Source organism: Grus americana, chromosome 7, assembly GCF_028858705.1.
Source record: "Grus americana isolate bGruAme1 chromosome 7, bGruAme1.mat, whole genome shotgun sequence".
Lineage (NCBI taxonomy): Eukaryota > Metazoa > Chordata > Aves > Gruiformes > Gruidae > Grus > Grus americana.
In genome coordinates this window covers 24,774,715-24,796,558 of record NC_072858.1, presented here as the reverse complement: position 1 = coordinate 24,796,558, position 21,844 = coordinate 24,774,715, and the positions used below count along the sequence as shown (strand labels likewise).

Genomic DNA, 21,844 nt, shown 5'->3' with positions numbered 1-21,844 from the left:
CAGATAAAAACTTCTGGAAAATAGTGCCTTTCTGTTAAGATATTATGGAGGTGACAAAGAATCTGCATATGCCTAAAAGCATCCTCCAAAAATTAGATGTAACTCCCTACCTCTGCATTCCATGTAGTACACTTTCCCAGGGCAGCTAAGACTGATGTTCGTATTTTAAAAGGTGATATATTATCATTCTAAATGCCCCTTTTTAGTAATAGAGTCAACCAGACTGTGCTGCTTAATTCTGAAGTCCAGTTTGATGGCTCTATACACAGCTAGGAGATTAATGAAATCCCTTGCCTGAAAAAGTATTACCTTGTTTATAATAAATATGTTGAGTATGCTGTCATTGTAGTACTTGTTATTGTTTTGCACGAAAAACCTAGGGGTTTTCATGTTTCCACACATGTATTTTATTTCCCCCCTCCCAAAAGTATTGTTCTTTATTCTGAATATAAACATTTAAGGAAGTATCAATTGTGAAACAAAATAAACGGAACTCTACCAGAAATGACTATTTGTCTACTAAATTTGAATGCTGATTTCAACACTGTATGAAGAAGAGTTCAAGGCTGCCATTTTGAATTTAGCATTGCAGATGGTTACCTCAACTGCATGTGTTCCAGGAGTTATGTAAAGATCCCCTACAGTTTCATTGATCTACTAATTAGACAAAGGCTTAGTCTTTACACTAATTAAACAAATGTTATACATTTCATTTTTATAATCCTAAAAGCAATTTTACTAACTGTTCTTAAAACTCAGTGAATAACAGTAATTTTCAAGCACGAGCAGCAAGCGTTAAATTTAAGGCCAGAGATAATGACTAAGGCACAGTAACAAACAACTTTGAGGGGGGTCTAATAAAAACCCACCATCTCGGTCCTATCTGTAACATCGCCACCATGACACTCTAAAAGGTGTAATGGTGAAATAGTCTTATTTTCCAATTTCTATCCATATTATTATGTCTTCGGATCACAGAGTATCTATATTTTTATCCTGCATACTTCAGCTAACAGATCATCTTAGGCACTCTATTCACTGGAAAAAATAATATGATGAAGAGTCTACAGATTAAAGACTACTTAGAAAGTCTTTCTATTTATTTCTCCTTACTCCACACTCTCCAGTCTAACAAATACATGATTGATTTAAAAATCTGGGCACGATTCACTACATGACAATAAAAGTCCAAAGGGCATAAGAATGCTTTGCATCTTGTGGAGTTACTCAGTACCTTGAACGACGGGAAGCCTGTAAACATGCAAACTTCTTTGCTATTTTTACATTCTGAAGAATTAAAATGAACAGTTTATATAACATCTTGTCTCCATAGCAATCTCTACCATCTTTTAGTTTTTTGTTTAACGAACCGAGTTGGGTTTTTTAAAAACTGTTCCAAACATAAAATAAAAACCTTTCAAGGATAACATGTTGCCAGCTGTGGAGAAATCACAGATTGCTATACAGTGGTCTATGTAAATAGTAACCTGGTCAAATAATTAGGCTTCTTACCAATTTTAGGCTGAAAACTTCATCTGAACTAAAATACATCTGATTGTAATTTAAGGTACAGAACAGTATCCCCGTGAGATCTAACTCAGGCCTGCATCCAACTCCCTTTTCCTTGGAAAAGCAACATAAAAGTACTGAGATGCAGATAGGAGAGCTTGCTTTTCAGATTCTGCAAAGTAAAGGCCAGGAACTCTCAAAGGCTACAGCTCTGTCTTCTGGGTTTCCTAAAAATCACTTCTGCCATTTAATTGCATTCTTCCAAGAGTTTTTTATGTCTTTATTTAAATAACTATTTGACATTAAAACATCTAGAAATTATGAGTTGTGCATATGAGAACTCTTGTTAAAACTTTGCCAAGTATAACATTTCTTTGCAAAAAAAAAAAAGTTGTAGCAATACAAAAAAAAGTTGTAGCAGTACAACTCACACAATGGAATTAACAAAGTAGGAAGAAAATGTATAAAATCTGACCTGAACAGTTTTGGGTTTAAAGAAACCTAATTAGACAACCCTCCACCCCCCCAGTTAAGTATTTAAATTGAGTTTGTCTCCATTTGTAGTGGAATTCCAATTACAGCTATGGCCAGTACAGTTAGAGGAACCCAGCTTCCCAAGTCTGAATTACAGCTAGATAAGCCACAGACCATGCTATTGCAGCATGCCACAATTCTGAACAGGAATGAACTCCACTAAAACAAACAGGTTCTTATATCTCACTGGGATTCACAACAAAGTCACTCCGTGACTTCCTTAGAACCACAGATCGCATGTTCTTGCATCTGCCGCTGCTTTTTGTCCAGACAGATGCATACGAAGGAATGTCTAAGTCGACTACTCTTGCCTACTCTAACAATTAACTGTTGGCCCATATTAGCTTTGAGTGTGAGAATAAGCGTATCTTGGTATCACTGGTATAAAAGATTTTGTATTTCACTAGTAAGAAGTTCTACACCTACTAACAGGAAGGTTAAGAGACCTCTCAGAAGATATTCTACAACCACCTACGCACCTCAGTCTACTTCTGAGAGTTTTGGGAATCTTTTTACCCTCAAACCCCAAAGGTACCTTAAAACAACTATGAGGAAAATATCTGTAATCAAAAGATGAGACATGAGGTTAATATACAGAAATTTCAATTTCAGCCTGGGAAATTTAGCTTGCATTTATATATGAAATAAAATTACTGTGTATGTGTCTATCTTTGTGAAAGAATGTTGTACATACAAGGACATATGATAACTAGACAGTGCAGTCAAAAAAAGTGAAAGGCAGTGATATTGTACTAAGAGAACCTATTAAACATTAAAGGCTATCAGACATGCTAGCAGCACGCACTGGTCCTTTGGCATGCACTGACTGAGACTGAGTATACCAGATCCTACTGCTTCATGATGTGCCACTATTTTCTGCTGCTCAAAATGTAATAAGCTGCTTTTCTATGCCAGGAGGAAAGTACCATTGTACCACAAGCCAGAGAGCAAGGCTGAACTAAGACATGCACCAGGAAAATGGGATGACAGACTGAATTATTTATATGCATGTTTGTATGTACATACATGCAAAACACAATACTTTTCTTATGCACTGCAAGCAGTCCTGTTTAAATACAGTCCCTTTGGTGGAGAAAAAACATTTTTTCTTGTGGGAGAAAGAGAAACAAAAAGGAAGAAATAAGAAAAACACATTTCGTATTGCAGACACATGGCTCTGGGAGACAGAGTAGTTCATTTTTAAGTTAAGAGCTTTTAAGATTCAATATTAAGATACTGATGACAGACAAAGTCAAGAGAATATCGTATTAATCTTGCTTTTACAATATTCAGGAATTCTTTGATGCACCTTTTAAAATATGCCAAGGTACTGTGAGTATAGGATAGTCTTTTACTCTCAAGTCTTTTTTTTTATAGATGCTAGCATTACTGGAAGGATTTGGTGGGTTTACACACAAGCAATTTATCTTTGCAAGTCATCTCTCTCATTTTTATCACACACAGACCCAAAAGGTTTCTTCTGACCTACACTAAGCTCATACAGCATTAGCTACAGCAGATGTGAGGGCAACAAATTAAGGGTGTCAAAGTGTCAGCAGCACAGAATCAGAAAGTGTTGAAGGACCTCATGAAGCCAGAACGACTCTGGCTTTGGGGAAAGTAATTCTGTATAAGGTGTTCTGTCCAAACTGAGAGGTATTGCCATCATTTGTTCACATGAAATAACGTGTTTGCACTGAATTCATCTGGATTACATACATGTAATGTTTGCACAATGAGGATCAAGATTTTTTTTTTTTTTTTAAACCAGTGAGTATTTCCTTAAAGCCAAAACTGAAATCTGTGACCTAGTGTACATTTAGACAAATCAGGCCAAGATGATAACAAACAGCTTTGTAATTTTGGATTAATTATTGTTTAATAGCACAGAAACAATGTTTGCATAAGAACATACAGAGATAATAAAAATGAGGGTTGTTTTCAAACCTGTTACCCACTAAAATGCATTTGCCCTCTCTTCTTTCTAGCTCTTCCTCTTTCCTTGCCACTCCCATTTGCAGAGTGGGTTAGATGAAAATAACTTCATCGAATGAATGACAGGAATTTGAACCAAGGTATTCTGAGCTGATTTTGAAATGCCATTTGGTAACAATGTAAAATCAATAAATTGCAAGTGTGAATCAAAATATTTAACTTTCAGAAACACATATACAACAGTCTGCTGCCATTTAAGACAAATTATATTCTGCCAACATGAAAGGAACACATCGTTTAATCCAAAATTATTTTATAGCAAGCATTTACATAAAAAAGCAATTATGACATCACAGTCTCATCCATCTAAAGGGTGGAATTTTTCAGGCACATAGAAAGTTTGACAGTTACGTAGTGACAGTCCTGATAAATACTATGATTCAGTAAAGCCCTACAGAAATCATCTAACTTCAAGTATGCTGGCAGTTCAGTAAAAGAGCGAGACTGCTAAGGTGCCAAGAGAACTTGCTCTGTTAAATGACAGACATAACCAAGTCAGAGCTTTTGGCCTTGGTTACATTTCCTATGTTCTGTACACAAAGAGAACTTCAAGCCGCACACTTGGGCAGAAGAGACTTTGCTCAGCTCTGCTCTGCCATCAGTCTCATCTGCTGCAGTCTAGCAGAAATATCAGGGCTTGGAAAGAGTGAAGCTGCAACACATGGCAATTCTCGGGATGGAGAATGAACCACTAGGTAACTGCTCCAGACAGAAGAACTTACACAAGGCTTCCAGGTGCCCTTACAACCAGGAGAGACTGAAAGACTTTTGTCTTCTAGCCTCTGAACTGCACAGAGCACAGATTGGGTGCAGTCCACATCCCACCCACTGTGAGACAAGGCAATGAAATCATCTTCCTTCAGAACAGAAACCAGAAGGAATCTTCTTGGAAAGTTAGAGCAAAAGCTCTTCGTCTGCCTTAGTACTTATGTGAGTTTAAAAGAGCAGGGAACAATTTAAGAACTACCTTTAACACTGAAACATCTGAGCATGATACTTGGAATGTGCAACACTGTCAAGTTAGCAGACTTACTGACCCCTTACCTCCTCCTCTGAGTTTTGAGCATTTATAACTTGCAACCTGTTCCTGCTTGAAATTATTCATCAAATTATTTTCCTTACTGAGATATGACAGAACTGTATCAAAAGATAGAGATAGTAAAATACTCATGATGTGGAAAAAACCTCCAGCAATAATTAACAAAACCCCACAAATTAAATAAACAACATGACCTTTATTAGTGAAGGTGCTTGTGCTTTAAGTAATTTTTTACTTTCTCTAGGAAGGACAAAAGCTCTGTATAACTATCTACTTGGGAAATGTTCAGTCTGTAAATTAGCAAAATACATGAACATTAATCTATGTACCTGTTCATCATGTAATAGGTCATTTAGGAACTTAGAAAGTATCTACACAGTATCAATTGCATTTTGGAACTATATTTTATCTTGTAGTGATCAACAAGTTGTTACTTGATGAAACAAAACCCACTGCTTTTCATCCAGTTCCTACTGGAGACAGTTGTTTTAAATCAGAAAGCAAGGACAGCAAGAATGCAACAATTTCTCTGAGTAATTGTTTTGGCTTGTTCCTGTATGCATTGTTTATTTTTATGAAAGTATTGCTTTATAACTGGAAAATGACTAAGCTGTAAACTATTGTTTTATCATTCTGAGTGGCCAGTGTTTCTGTTTTTGATAAAAGCCAAGTTTCAAACAGTTTTCAGTAACATAGGAAAAAACTTAACTGTCAGTAAACGTGCTTATATTGACTGTGACATTTTCTTCTATGATGGTGCCAACATGTCAGGAGGAGAGGATTGCTTTCAGACTTGAACAGCTTCTTTGTTGCTGAAGTGAACTCTGATTGCTGCCATATTAGTATCTATCAGATTACAACAGTAGCAGAAAACCTCCAATATTTACCATTATATGGTAAAGAAAATAATTATTTTATGCATATATTAGCAATTTCTTTTTAGTTTTAAACAATTTGAAAATTGTTTTCAATTCTGTTTACCATTGATTAAATTAAGCACTCTCCGAGAAGTTCTTCCAGGCCCTATTTAGGACAACAGAACGGTATGACTTTACTTATGAGATGTACACTTGCAGAGCATAGAGATGGGAACTTTAACAATGAAGTGGAGGTGTACACACATGTGTGAGAACAGTAATATATCTAGTTTTGGTGTAGGGAAATTTCAACCCAAATAAAAAATTCTATTTCCCTGGAAACTACAAAGTTAGTTAAGCTCATTTTGGCAAGATGGGTCCCTAAAGTCTGCCCCTCTGTGAGGAAGCAAAAGATCTCTATATTCTCTCTGAAGTTCAGCATACAGTTTTACATGAGTTTATTAAGCTCAGGGAGTGAGATGTCTATGTTTATTTATACTGAATTTATAACAAAATTTTGGAAGAAGTATTAAACATCATCTGGGAGACAGGAGCCTAGAGGTTTTATTACTTTGATTAAGTAATTCAACCTTTTTTGCCTCTGTTTACCCACTTGCAAAATAGTTATAATGATAAATACACCTCCATTGGCAGAACCAGTGGGAGGTTTAATTACTTAACATTACTGAAATGACTGAAATTCTGTGTTGAAAGGTATTATAAAGTACAGGGTATTACCATCAATAAAATATAAGCTGCAAATCAAACAAGCTATGATAAAGAACAAGCCGCTTTTCTTCTTTCCCCTTAGTATCCCAAAAACACTTTGCTACACTATTTCTTCATTGAAAACCAATTTAACCCTTACAGAGAAAGCAATGCATCTTAGAATATTTGTTAAATTGTTGATTAAAGAGAGAAACTGTTTCTTTCACCTTCCATCCTTCTAAAATAACTCTTTATTGATATTAGGTTTGCCTAATCCATCTAGTAATAGGAAGATAATGTTGCATTTAGACCAAAAAGTAGACTCAGACATACCAATTTTTGTTTAATGAAACAATAGCCAGAAGTCTAAAAATTGGTAAATATATTATTTATGATGATTGGAACAATGAGATAATTGATTTTCAATCTTAATTTCCACAATTTTGAGCACAATCTCAGGGTCCCTGTCCTGGCAGATAAGCATTTCAGGAAGTAAAGAATAAGGTATGGTTAATGTAGGCCCTTGATGATTGTGGAACATTTGCTTTTTTGTGTATGGCTAGTTACATTAATATAATTTGGCATCTCATTAATTATGTAAACATCAACCATATGTTGAATTCATTCAAGTTTGGTGTGTACATAATATTTACAGTATATTAGTAAATTGAGAGAATCTATGTAACTACAAATGCATAGAGAATTTCTAATTCTCTAGACAGTTAATCCTCAGTTTGAAATCTCTATGAGCAAACATTTAAAACAAGCCTATTCCTTGCTTATTCAAATAGCGTTGAACAAGAAGAGAACAAATACGAGAATATCTTTTTAATTAAATGTGCTTATACCAGCACAATGGTTTATTTTATAAACACAGGTAAAATGCTCAAAGACTGAAACAATGACTGATGGTTGGTGTATTAGTAGATAATCACCATTGACTGACTGGGTGTCAGAAGATCTTGTAAAAACGCAGATTACTTGATATGGTTGTATAAAGTCTTCTACAGAACTATTCAAAGCTTGCATATCACTACTGCTTAAGAATTTTGTCTTTAATATCCCATGGCCTGAAAATCATAAAAAATCTGCTGTGTACATCCAAAAGACTTTTTGGTTATGTGACTATGCACACAAATATTGTGACTTTTGGAGTGGAGGGGGAAACTAATTTGGGCTTGCCCTGCTGTATTTACCAATATTAGATCCCTTGCTCACAAAAAAAGGAAAAAAAAAACCAAACCACCAACCTGTTGCTCTGTACTAGTATATACTGCTGTACCTGTGCCCTCAGAGTGTCAGGGTTCCCAGGTGATGCAGAGGAATGTGACTGTTACGTAACATAAACAAATACAGGAATGAGTCCCATGCCATGAAAAATAAGTCAACTCCAGCATGACTTCTATACCTTACGGACTTCCCTGTCAATAATGTGGTCATGCTATGAAAGGTTTCACTTATATTCAGGTTAGAAAACAGATATAAGGTATAATAAAACATAGGTATGTTTTTCCCCTAAGCACTCTCATACTGAAACACTTAAGCAGAAACCTTTCTTCCTTCCCCCCCAACTACCTTTGAGATCTTGTAAATTATAAGAACATAGCAGCACGGGGATTAAATATTAATCAAAGTCATTACCATCATCGTTAGAACATATTTCAAGAGCCCCAAAGAAAGAGCACATTATTTCACTAATAAAGATCGTATCATCAGAAAGACTACACTGATGCTGTAGCATGGTAGGTATGAAGGGTAAAAAAGAAATAATCAAGAGGTAACACAAAAGGTTTCTGGAGCTTATTGCACTATTCAAATGCTAACTCATCCTTTAACGGAGTGTCTAAGTAAAGCAGACTCACCATGGGCAAAACAGAGCTCTATATAGAAACACAGAAGCATACAATGTATTTACAAAATGTAATTTTCCTGGGGAAAAAAATCCACAACACAAAGCCAAGGATCCAAACTCCATAAATTATGCCAGTGAAAATCCAGAGCAGCTCTAAAGCTTCAGCAGAGATCTGAATTCATTTGGTGTGTGTGAGGGCTACCCAAAGCACAATCAGTGCACCTGAAACTAACATTGTTCACGGGATGACTTAATCTTTCCTGTAAAATAATGACAAGTTTTATGGAATAATAGGACTTTTGCTATTTGCAAATTAAAGTGTAAATGATTAATAAACCAAATACCCTCTCCTGCTCCCCAAGGTATTTGCTAGCTGATTTTAAACAGCCTACATATCCTTATGATACATTTAATTTCGTATAAGCTCCACTACTGCATAAAATTAAGTGCATACTAAAATCACATGCTCAAAAGAACTGAAAAAGTAATTGGCAAAATAATAAAAGATGTATTTCTTTCAATTTCTGGCTTACCAAGTTTAAAAGGAAGTGCGTTAACATTTCCTTTTAAAAAACGCTCTTCTCACAACTCTAGCCCCAGAACCACAATTCCAAAAAAACTTCTTTGACAGCAAATATAACATTTACTATGAACATGCAATTAGGTCCTAATTGCTTGGATTAATTACCACATCAGGGTTTACAATAAAACATTTATTGCTCACACTTCCACACATTAAAATTAATTATTTAAAAGAACATTAATGTTATTGCTTGGCCTTTTAATTTTCATTATATAAAAACTGTTGCATGACTTTGTTTCTGAACAGTCAAATAAATGAGGGTCAGGACCTATGCTAATTCTAAAAATTATTAAGAAATATAGTTGAAATGTGGACAGTTGCTAAACTCTAAACAAAGATATTTTCACTTAAATTAATTTGGGTAATAATAATTGCCTGTAGAACAATTTGAATACAATGTCAGTATGTAAGTGCTTAGCATTAATTATTATAGTCTGAATGAGTACTTTCTTCAAATTCAAAGGTGGGTGGGGGGGAATACCTCTAACTATTAGCTTTTTAAAGCCAAATAATACTTACATTAAGTTCCTGTTTCTAATGAACTCACAAGCTTACACCTCAGAAGCCCACTTTTAATAGCAGGACCACTACTGTAACCAGGGAGAGTAGTGTTAGTCTTTCACTCCTGTATCTTAGAACCTGAGGAGAAACTTCTCTGCTAAAACACTATTTCTCTAATGTCATATTATTGTGGGAGTAGTGGGTTTCGGTAGGGGCTCCAATTTGCACTCCTATTCAAGATGCTTAAATACTCTAAATAAGTTTTAATTTCCTACTGAATATTTTTCATACTTCTCTACTTGAAAATGACTCCACTCCTGTCACGTTATTTGCCCACCTTCACAGAAAATCAGACTACAGATACAGGAAATACGACTGAGCAAACATTTTTTTCCATTTAATTAAAATGTGTAATATTTTTAAAAACAGTTTTAGATCAATAAAAGATCAAGTTAGGTGGTCAGCCTATGGCAGACAACTAATCTTTCCTGATGCAGGATACCGCTGACTTTTCAATAAAAAATGATTTTGAGAACAGGAAACACCTGAAACTTAGTGAGCAAATACTTATTTGTTCCCTAAGAAGGTGTGGTCTGTGACAACGCCCCTTTAGCCACCTTAGAAGTATAACGCACCCATACAGGTTCTCAGTCTTCCTAAGTAGGTATCCAAGTTCAACGGGGTACGGGTCCCTTCCGCGGATGTTACAGTGTGCTTACTACTAAATGTTGATGTGACGTACAGCTTCTGACAGGAACACTTGCAAATCACAGATATTCCATTAAAAACACTAGTGTCTGGCAACATGGAATGCAGGAAATACTGAATGAGGCTGCTCACATACATATGTTGTGATACAATTTTTGATGGTAGGATTACATGCTACTGATTTTAAGAATACTGCGTAATGTTATACCTTTTTGTTTTGTAACAATAGAAACATATGGGCTGTATTTTCTACTTACTGTATGACAGACAAACGGATTTCATCAACTGTCATGTAAATGAGAATTTATAGTTCCAAATCAATTTACAGCTTAACAACAACAAAGCAGAATACAAATAACAATTAAGAAAATTACCAGTAACTGGTAACTAGTGACTTTGGACTCACTTAAGCCTCCAAAACTGTTAGTTTATGGAAACAAAGTACTCACTGAGATATTTCCAACATGGCAATTCTAGTCTTGGAAGACAGGCCTAACTCCTTCAACCAACGTCTCTCCTATTTATTAGAGCCCAAATTAGTTTGTCTGGTTTAATTAAATTTGCTTATTCTTGAAATGTTGAAGTGTACAGGGAAAAAGAAGAGAGATTTATACAAGTTAATGTTTTTAAAAAATTGTATTTGAAATTATATAATTCAAACAAAGTGGCTTTGAAATTCATATGAGTTTTATAATGTTTGAAGAAATTTCATGCAGAAAAAAGTATTTTCATAATAGGAGTCAAACATTAGAATATTCTTAGAAATATTCAAAATGACTGAACACAAAACAACTGTGTAAATTTGAATTTGCTCTGACAAACCTCTGGTGGTCCATTCCGACCTGCATTATTCTAGAAGTCTATGATACACTAGATCTGTGTGTATTTGAAAAATATGGACAAAAAACATGTGGACAGAGCATATATCTTCCAATGTTCTATCAGCTTTTAAGAAAGTATTTCAAAGCAGAGCATCCCAGATACTGCATATACCTCTAACAATCATGTAAGAAATTATCTGTTTTACCCTGAAATAAACACCACAAAATGGATACATTTTGCAAATGAACCATGTAAATGCATAAGGAGTAGAATAACACCTTAAAGGTTAAGGTCCTCCTGCATCCCTTTAACTTCACATGCAGCTTCCCTGAATTCCAAATTATGAGGTCAATGAGATCTTAATAACGCCCACAGCCCTATACGTACAGTCCTTTGGACAGGACTGAGCTCAGCTATGAGAATATTAATTATGGAAAAATGTTCCCTGCTCTTTTTTGCTCTTTAGTTGAATCTCTGCCCATCCAATTTCTGTCTTTGAAAATAGAGAGAATAAGAAAAATAGATACTAAGTCTATCATAATGTATTTAACACTGTTAACTTGTGTGCTAATTTATACACTATAACCATGATTTTCTAGATTAGAATATCAATGAATAACTTTGACATATTTGACACATACAAATAAAGACAAATTAAAAAGCACTCCTTTTTAAATCAGCATTTAAGCTCATATTTTAGTGCTTTTATAAGAAAAGGAAGTTGGGATCTCTCAATCACCTCCTCAGTTCTGAGAATTTAAATCCATTCCTTATGCTAAATAAACATAATTTCTACTTTTTAAACAGACAAACTAGAACATTTTGGAACTGTATAATAAATAACCTCATTTTAGGAAATGAAATGTATTGGTCCATGTTGAAGTAAAATGCAGCATGCATTCCTCAAAGCAAACATGGAAAGTCTCCATCTCAAGTTTTTGATTTTTTTTTTTAATATATCTGTATCAATGACATGCCCTCATTTACAAGAAAGCCCAATGATTCAGTATTTATTGGAGCTTGCTTTCTCTTCAAAACAGCTAGCTATGGAAATCAAGGATTCTCTCTTTACTCCTGTCCCTGCAACGATTCCTCATCAACATCTGTGGTCCAACCCAGTCAGGAGTCTAGTCAGAAAGCAAACACTGGCAGAGTGGTATCAAACACTTCTACAAATAACAGGAAAAGAAAGCAATGATGGTACCTCCCAAAGCAGGGTTCAGAAGCCATGGATAAATATTTTACATTTCTTCAACTGATACTCCGAGCTCTAATTTTCTTCAGGAAGGGCAGTGGAGACACGTATCAGCTATTTTCACAAAACTTTCCCTAGAGAGCAATACCTATATGATGCTACTCAGAACATCTTCTGCAGAACAAAATTAAGCTTAAGAATCTGCCTTCTGAAACAGATGTTTGAATACTGCTATAAATCACAGAACAACATACTCCCCTCTCCGATAGTCGTGTTTATCCATAGTAATAATTGTTGTTAATCAAAGGGTTAAGTAGTTCGTAATGACATGAGCAACAAAAAAAATTACTTGACAAGATTCCACCCTCATTCCAATCTCTACCAAAGCGTCAAATGTAATTATAAATTTTCACCAAAGATGTCAGATTCTTATGTTAATCTTTGCACAATCTGACATTGCCATTCTTCAACTTTTATAGATGTGAACAGTTATCACTTTGTTTGTATGTCACCACAGACAACATAATCAATAGTTTTCATATCTTCCTGTTCATACTTTTTGTTAAAATGAATTTTGTGAGTGCTGCTTACTTTTGTTCCACTATGAAACTTGTTACTGCTTGAATAGAGAGTACTTAATCTCAACAATAAACATTATAATGTATGATAAAGCAGTCAGGGAAAAAAAGAGTTTCAATTTTTTTTTCCAGTCCTCATTTTAACATACTCTGTCCTTATCAAATTAATATTTTACAACAGTGACACAAATGCAACACAATGGATGGCTTTGTTCAGTTTAGATGTACTAATGTGAAGTACAAACTGCCTTTCACTTCTTTTTCTTCTATGCTCTATATTTCTGTAGTATGAAAACCTTACTCCATGAAAATTAATGCAAAAAATTTATAACTGGAAACAACTGGTTTATAAAATATTACCTGTCCTTATCAATAATTTAAACGGGATCCACAAACAAATGAATTGCTTGTTTATTGTACCCAAATAGCCACCAGGCAGGCTGGAGAGGTATTCTTTCTGACCTGTCACTCAGGTGAAAGCACCACGTGGGCACATTTAGCTTTTCCTGCAGTTCTACAGCAAAACTCCTCCAGCTCTGAGCACAGTCAGTACAGTTGCTCCGTACTGGAAACGGACAGTGATAGATTTTTCATAAAAGTTGTGAATGACACTTGTTGAAAATTTGCTCATTGTAGGATAGTGGCTCCTGTGAAGGTAAGCTTGATCCTTAATGTGCATACCCATATACCTATGGTGCTATGAAGCACCAAGACTTTAAAAAAAAATAATAATTTTTTTTCATCAGTAACCAGGGCACAAAACTGAAATGTGAAGGAGGAGAATAAATTTCTTGCTGGCATAGACTTTACATTAGCTTTTACAAATGAGCACCACTGTGCCAACAATGAAACTGGTCCTGATTTTGTAATGTTTGCTGAACTTGAGTTTAGAAATTTACTTTTTGACAAGCAGTCTGATGGGAAGTTTCCCTTCTGGACACAGACAAAACTTCTCCAACAAAAAGAACTTGTTCTGAATATGATGATTTAGCTTGTTATATGTTATATGTTATAGGCTCTACCTTGACCAAATTAGTACTTCAGACACTTAATACCCAACAGAGTTAAGATTTTCTATTGCCAGCACCCAACGCATTTCTTCCAGTGTGAACTAGAACCAGTTAAGAGCCTGCTTCATCCACATCTTCCTAGCTTAAAATTGATACACGTAATCATAGGAGAATATGCTTATGTCACCTAACTGCTAGGTTTCGCCAGAGGTAATTACTGTAACTTATTAGAAACTGCAGCCCTCGCCTTGTCTCGAAGCAGAGAAATTACATGACTCTTCCTTGAATGAGAGACTCAGACCTGTGAAGCTATGCAACTTCACCTTGTAAATCCAACAGTAGTGAAGTCTAGTAACTAATGCACATCCATAACCTCTGAGTAATACCATGGTATGGTTCAGGCTGCTGAAAAAGCAGATTTCAGAGAATGGGTTGCAGCACAGCAGTACTTTGGCATATGTGTAAGAAACAGAGTCTGAGGTGTCTTCTGACTCTATTTACTCCTCACAAATTGCACTCAGATGCGGAGGAGTTGTAGAAGTCTTCCTGCGAAGTTGTTTTCCTGGCATCTACTCTCTGCAATGACGATTGCTTATATCTCATGTACCCTGCCATATTCCTGTCCACTTTAATCTCAGAGCAAATGAACTTCAGAATATTCACTGTGAATAATAGTCCTTGGAAAATATTCAACAATTTCAATACTGTATGATACATTTTTAGAATTTAGATATTTAATAGCACTGATGACTAGCAATTTTCCACAATTACCATCATAATCATTCTATGTTCTGAGAAGAGGATACAGATGACAAGGAGCTGTTTGAAAAATTAAACTTTCATAAAACATCTTCTGAATGTCTGGCATTTTGATACAGTAATACTTTGCTTTTCTGACTGCCTGGTACAAATTTGTATTTGCCTTAGGATATTCTTCTGGCAGAAGAGTCTGTTCTGAGGAGATTTGTACCTGGTTTTATTACAGTGAATTATGTATCTATTCAGAGATCATGCTCTCCCAAATGAACATCCAAGCCTGTTAAAATAGTCTGCCAACATACTGTGAAGATCTGGGAAATGGCACACCCTCACAAATGCCAGATGTAATTCTGCCCACAAGAAAAGTCAGATGGATTCCTCCAATAAATTCCTACTCCTTTTGTCTGCCTCTTGGTTGATATATGATACCACTGCAGATGTATCCAATTTTATTAAAATTTGTCCCATCAGCTCCATTCTGAAAGGAGAATTTTTAAATTCACCCTGAGTTTGTGCACATTTTGTGACAAGTTCTTCCTCAGCTGAAACCCAAGCCTGAAGTTCTATTTCATTTAGTTCAGCAAGGTCCTTATCTGGTCAGACAATGTTCTGTGTTTATGATTGTAAAAGACAGCTATATTTCACTAAAGGTTTGGGCTCACATTTCAGTAAATTTTTCAGTTAGCACTGAGACTGGAATTATTATGTCCACTTTGGCTGAGTTTGAAAATCATCAGAACTAGCAGCGGAGTTCAAACACCAAAACCTCCCACAGGACTACATGCAAGACACAAAGATTTCATCACAGCTAGCTCTTCAAATCCTAGCAGAAGCTTTGCTAAAGAACTGAACTGCAAGAGTAACATTCTTTAGTGTTGATAATTTCATATTGAAAGAAAAGCTTTTCCTAAATGACTGGCTAATAATATACTCCACACTATGGAGATACTGGTAAACCTGTACTTAAAGATGCCACTTAATTCCTCCATTCCAAAGACATACCTAATGTTAAAAAGTATATAGGAAACACACAGATGAAAGCCAACACAGTTGTCTATGGTCTTTGCTGAATTGGATATTAATGAAATTTTGAACTATTCTGAAAACCTCATGCCCTAAAATTGATCACATAATAGAAAAGCATCCACTAGAATGTTAAAAATAAGTAGCAATTCAAGGTATTTTTAAAAAAGCCTTTTTGAGTGAATATTTGCTATGAATTTAAGCATAATAATTTACAAGTACCTATATACACTGAGAGAACAACTGCAGTTGCTACACATTCAAGATTTTCCTAAGGGAACATACTGAGGAGGCTAGGTCACAGTTTTTTTGAATTAGGAAGTATTAGGACTTCACATTGAGCTAATATTGAATGATCTTGCACTAAATTACTCAAACATTTAAAAACTGATGAAATAAAACCACAAAACAAAATGCAGGTATACAAACATGCTGTTTGTTCTGCTCTGCTTCACATACAGAAACTAAGCTTCTAATTCAACTTGTCTTTGTGTAGTATTACTACCCTGTAGAAAAAAAAGAGTGTTTTGTTTCTAAAAATGACAGTTTTGGCATTATGCCCAAATTACTTGGGATTCTGAAGATATTGCCCAACAGTCATCCTCCTGCTCCCAGTCATTCATTTTATTACTAGTGTTTGCAGAGACTGGTGATCTAGAATGTCCTTTGTGCTAAGTTTTGTATTCCACTTTCTTCCTTCTCAATTGAGGATATTGTAGTTTGATTCTATTCACATTTAAGGGAACACAGAGTGTTAAAGTTAGTGATGCTCACTGGGAGATACTCTTCTGCTTGGAGATACAGAAGGGAAAAATATTGTGTGAGAAACAAGGAGATAAATTTTAACACAAGTGTGAAAACAAATTGGGGTAACTATTTTTGTCACTGTGGTGTCACAGCTGGCCCTGTAATAAATGTATCTGGGTTTGCATATGAAATGAATGTACACTAAAAACTTTATTAATAGGAAGAATTAATTACTTTAAGATGATAACATACCTTGGATCTAAATCAGATGCTGCTGAAGGGTACACTGGGGATAACTAAGTATTATTATATGAGTGTCTTTCTCACATGAGAAAAATACAGTAAAGATTCTATACATTTCAGTTCTTGCACAAAACTACCCAAAAGCATATCAGGGCTTTCACAGAAACAGAAACCCTCTAAAAGGGGCCTTTAAAGTTGGCAAAATCAGCAAATTTAATCTATCCACTTTCTTTTGACCTTTAAACCTGACCTGAAAAAAGTGTTCAGCAACATAAATTTGATCTCTAAAGGCCTGCTGCAGATCTCATTTTCTGCTGTTTTTCCATTAGGCATTTATGGGACTTGCTGGTGTTACAGGGGACTAGTAAAATGTCGAAGTAATCCTGCAGTTCCTGTGTATGAATTCAGCTTTTCCCTATGAGATGATAACATTTTTTTTTCCCTGCCAAGGCTTTTTCAGATACTGGAGTATAAGACTAATACCATAGGTGTGATGTTATTTTTTTTCCATTTGGTAACATTAACCAGATCTAGCAGTTCAAGTGTTGAAACAAAAGAATTCTTTTCTGAGCCAATAAGGTGGCTTGGTGCACATCTGCACTAATTGAAATCACAGCATGGCTTTTCAGGATAGGAATTGTATCCAAAGCATACAGAGGATTTGAAGATCTTGGTTGTGTGTTTGTGCATTCTCTTAAGTGCAGAGGAAACCAGATGCTTCCATTTATGAACTGTGCTGATACATGTGCCTCAATGTACCAATGACATAATGTGCAATTTAGCAAGCTAAAGATTTGCCAACTGGTTTAACAAGGAAAAGGAAAGGATGGGTACAGAAGGCAAGACAATGGAAAAGAATTTAGTATAAAGTTATCTAATTTTCAAGTACAACATTGTATAATTTATGCTATAATTCATATGATAAAAATAACAGATCATATCATCCTGCCCTTTCATCCTCTAATAATGGCCCTGTTGCACTGTTATTTCCATAATATGGCCATCAACCTCCGACCCAAATTCACTTTCAACTCCTTTTATGCTATAGTAAATCTTTGATGCAAGTTTGCATCACCAAGGCATAATCAAAGTCTCTAAAAACTTCTTCCCAACTCTGACAACCTAAGTGCCTGCTTTTTCTTAATCAATCATCTTATAGTAGAATTGATCACGTTGTTCTTTCTGAAGTGTTTTTTTTTCTCTTGACTTTCATAACTTTTCCCTTTTTTGATGCTCTTATCTAAGAACTCCTCCAGCACGTCTTTTGGAAGATCCTCCTCAATGTTACTGAACATCGTTCTACAGGTTGGTTTAAGACATCTTTACACTACCTGTAGCTCTAGTTTATTTCCAGGTAATCTTATTACCAAACACATAGTTAAGCTGATGGTGGACCTTTTTCTCTTATCCTCTCTGAGTCCTGACTTACTCTGTCCAAGCTGAGACCTACACTTTCAAACCACATTCTCAGTTAACATCTTTTTTAGGACTTCACTTTAATTCAAATAGTTTCTGCATAACATTTCCTTTACTTTTTAGTCACACAGCTTAAACTGAACAGACATCACCTTATTCCAACTGACCTTGAAACAGAAATAATTTCCAGTTCATATCTAATCAGATCACTTTCCATTCATCTCCCTCTTGACTGCATCAAGTATTCACTACTTGGCTCCTCTTCCAGGCTTTCATATCCATCTTAAACCAGATTATTTGTGAGCATTCACCAACTTGCTACTTCACTTTTGAAACAATTAGCTATCTCTTTTATCTCATTCTATCCCATAAGCAGGTGAAGTGCTTCCAATCAGCCTCTCTTTTTCCAGGGCCACCATAAAATTTTTAGTGCTGGAGATTCTGGGATTCTCAGACCAACATCACCACTATGTTCTTATTTCTATGTGCTTTCCCTACTGCACGCCCTACAACAGGAAATATTTCTTTGAGTAGGACGCTAACAGGGCTTGGATCTGTCGTTAAGACTCCAAGGCACTACAATAATAGGATGAAAAAAGAAAAAAAGTTTGTGTGACAAGTTACAGAGAAGGTTCCAGGGACAGAGAGGAGAGAGAGGCCAGAGAGAGAGAGAAGTGTTTTGATTGTGTTTTTACTTCATGCATACTCACATAATACTGACCAAAGTCAGTCCTGTCCACACTCTGCAATTGTAGTAAAACAACAGAAGAAATGGAGGAGGAAATAGTTCTAATTCTTTTGTTAAACAGCAAAAATAAAATCAATCATTATTAATTGATAATTTGATCTTGGAAAATCATAACTGTGTGTCCATTCAAAACTTAAATACTGCACAAAAGAGGGATGTATAACAGAGACAATTAGGATCCTGACATTCTAAAAAGAGAAGTAAAATTTGGTTCAATCAATGACTGAATTTCAGTGTCAACACAAGAAAATTAAGATTGAGGCCACATATGACCATAAGCGTTCCTTTGAAAAAAAATTCATATAATTAAAGGTGCTAGTCTCCACATCAAATTCCACCTTGGATGTGGTTAAATTCCAGCTTGGTTAAGTATTTCCTGTCGATTTAATTTCATCCTGTAGATCCAGCTGCACATAGTTATTCCACACTTCCTGTCCTAAACTATCACATAGTGCTGTTGTGAGTCATTGAGCAGCTTCATTCTTTTTGATTCTTTATATGATGTATTAATTATGTCAGTGCTTTGAAACTGTCTAAGAAGTTACCAGAGATGTCAGGTTATATCCCTAACAAATAACATGTAGTGCAAACTTGAAAAAACCCCAACTTTTAAAAGGTAATATAAATCAACAAAGAATTGGTAGATTTTGGCAAATTATGCAAAATCCACTAAAAAATGAAAGCCAAATAAAAATTAATTCCAGAATACAGTTTTCAGAAAAGTTACTTCAATTTCCTCATAAATAGGCTGCCGTTTCTATGGTGGCATTAGGAGAAAAAAAAAAAGCAAGGAGGTTTAAAAATAATTATATAAACCTAAAAACCTGATAAATGTATTATTCTATATTTCCTCTCTTTCACTTCTTTGCATTAAATAAAAAGTAGGTGACAAAAACAGAAGTATGCCCTGTCAATCACTGGGTAATACCCTAGCACTCTAACAGCTCACAAAGGACCAGAGAAACTGACTCCTCAAATAACACCTGGTCTAAAAGCCTTAAAAGCATTTAAAAACACTGATCAATACATAAAACTGAACCATACATAATCCCCAAAGGGAACCAAGTCACTTTTATTCTACAGTAAGAGGCAGAAATAGAAGTTCTTGACTGTCAAAGATGATCTTGCCAGCTCCCACAGCCTTGGTAAACGTAGGCTGTTGCTATTTACATTTTTTCATTTGGGATTCAAACAATCTAGTATCAATTGTTCATATTAATCTTCTATTCCCTCAGTTAGTCATGACAACTAAGGCCTCTGTGACCTGAACTCAGAAACCAGGATTCTTTGACAAGCAGAATGGCGTAAGTCATCCTTTAAAATCTTCTATTGTTACATGCCTGGGAAAGAAAGAGAAATAGTGCTCTAACCATGAAAACGTAACAGGTAACACTCAAGACCATGACCGGAATTACTGATGTTTCTAAGTGTTCTCCCCAGGTGCCTCCAACATGCAATACTTCCCTGGTCACAGGCACTGAGTCTATGCATGAAACAAGAAAAATGTGTTTGAAGGACAAGAACATATTGTCAGTGTGGGTAAGCAAAGCAATAATATATCTAAATGAACAATGAATAAAACATTCATCCACATGGGAGCTGTCCCATAACTCTTTTGTTGTCTACAGCCTGAATAACCAAGAGGACAATTCACCTGAAGATTGGCCCCAATTCTCATCATTTTAAATCCCCATTTCTGATATTACGTCTGGGCGTTAGGCCCAAAATCCTGAAGCATGTTTGTTCAGGCCAGTAGTTTAGGCCAGGCATATAGGGAAGTGATGTCCATTCTTGAACTGAAGCTGCATTACCCAAGCCTCTGTGTTACAACCATGACTGCATGGACTCGCAAGTGCTCAATTACCAATGATGCAACTTCAGAAAAAAAAAAAATCAAATCCTCTCTTGACTGATAAGTGAACTCTGTTATACCTGCATCAATCAGCTGCCTCAGTCTTCCCCTTTCCAAAGGCTGCCAGAACTTTCACAGTGAAGTCCTCAGGGTACATCATCTCTAGCCACACAGTCTGCTGATCAGCACATGGTTCTTGTGGGGAAGTGACACGTATGTAACTTCAGCAGAAAGCTTACTCCTGACATTGTTTATTAAACGGAATAAACCCTTGTTAGTATATGTACAACCAATTATGAATTTAGGTCTAGTTAAGACAGGCCCTTGGACATCACCATAGGAATTCTGCATGACAGTTTTATATAAATGAAGACTAGTTGGTAGCTACCTTTTTCCCTTGTTAACCAACAGATAGAAGCAGTGAACAACTTATTCTAGTTTCAGCCTACAAAACTTACACAAGGTCCATCTACACACCATTGCCATTTTCTCAAGAAACCTAGTTATAACATCATTTTTCTTTGAAGCTGGTAATAAACCTAGATTTCATCATTCAAGTGAGTTTGAATCAAATTTATGTTCTTAAACAAGTTGGTGCTCACTGTATCTCAAAAACCAGATAAACACACAAGATAAACATCCGCTGCCTATGATACCATGTTTCACAAGGCAAAAGGACTGACCCATTTTCTACCAAAACCAGGGACAACACGTTAGTAAGACAAATTGCATTAGAGCTATAGAGCATTTAAAGTCTGCAAAGCCTTGTTATAATTCCTTCAGCACATTCCAGACTAATGACCCACAATAGTGAAGGAGCTATTGGTTTTACAATGCAGATCAATGCTTATATGCAGTGAACAGCTTCCTTTGACTTACTTTATACAAATTACAAGTTGCTCTGGAAAAATGGTAACTGCAAACTAAGTAAATGTAATTTCTCTTTCATTTACTCTTCTGTAGATCACAGTGCTTGATTACTAATAAAGTTTCTCTGCTCTTGAGTGAGGAGAAATAAGAGAGCTTAATAACATCAAAAGTTGCAAACCTACAAATACATGCAAATGAATCCATGAATGTAAAAAAAACCCTGGACACACACAGACACAAACAAGGAGACATCAGTTAAGCTATTTTCACATTCAACCTCAAATCACTTTTACTG

The 21,844-nt window shown here is 35.6% G+C and overlaps 1 protein-coding gene across 2 annotated transcripts in view; it reads right to left on the bottom strand.

The window, feature by feature from the left end:
* The window catches only part of ADK (adenosine kinase), a 294,428-nt gene that overhangs the window by 82,859 nt on the left and 189,725 nt on the right, over nucleotides 1-21,844 (bottom strand). The window lies entirely within an intron of this gene.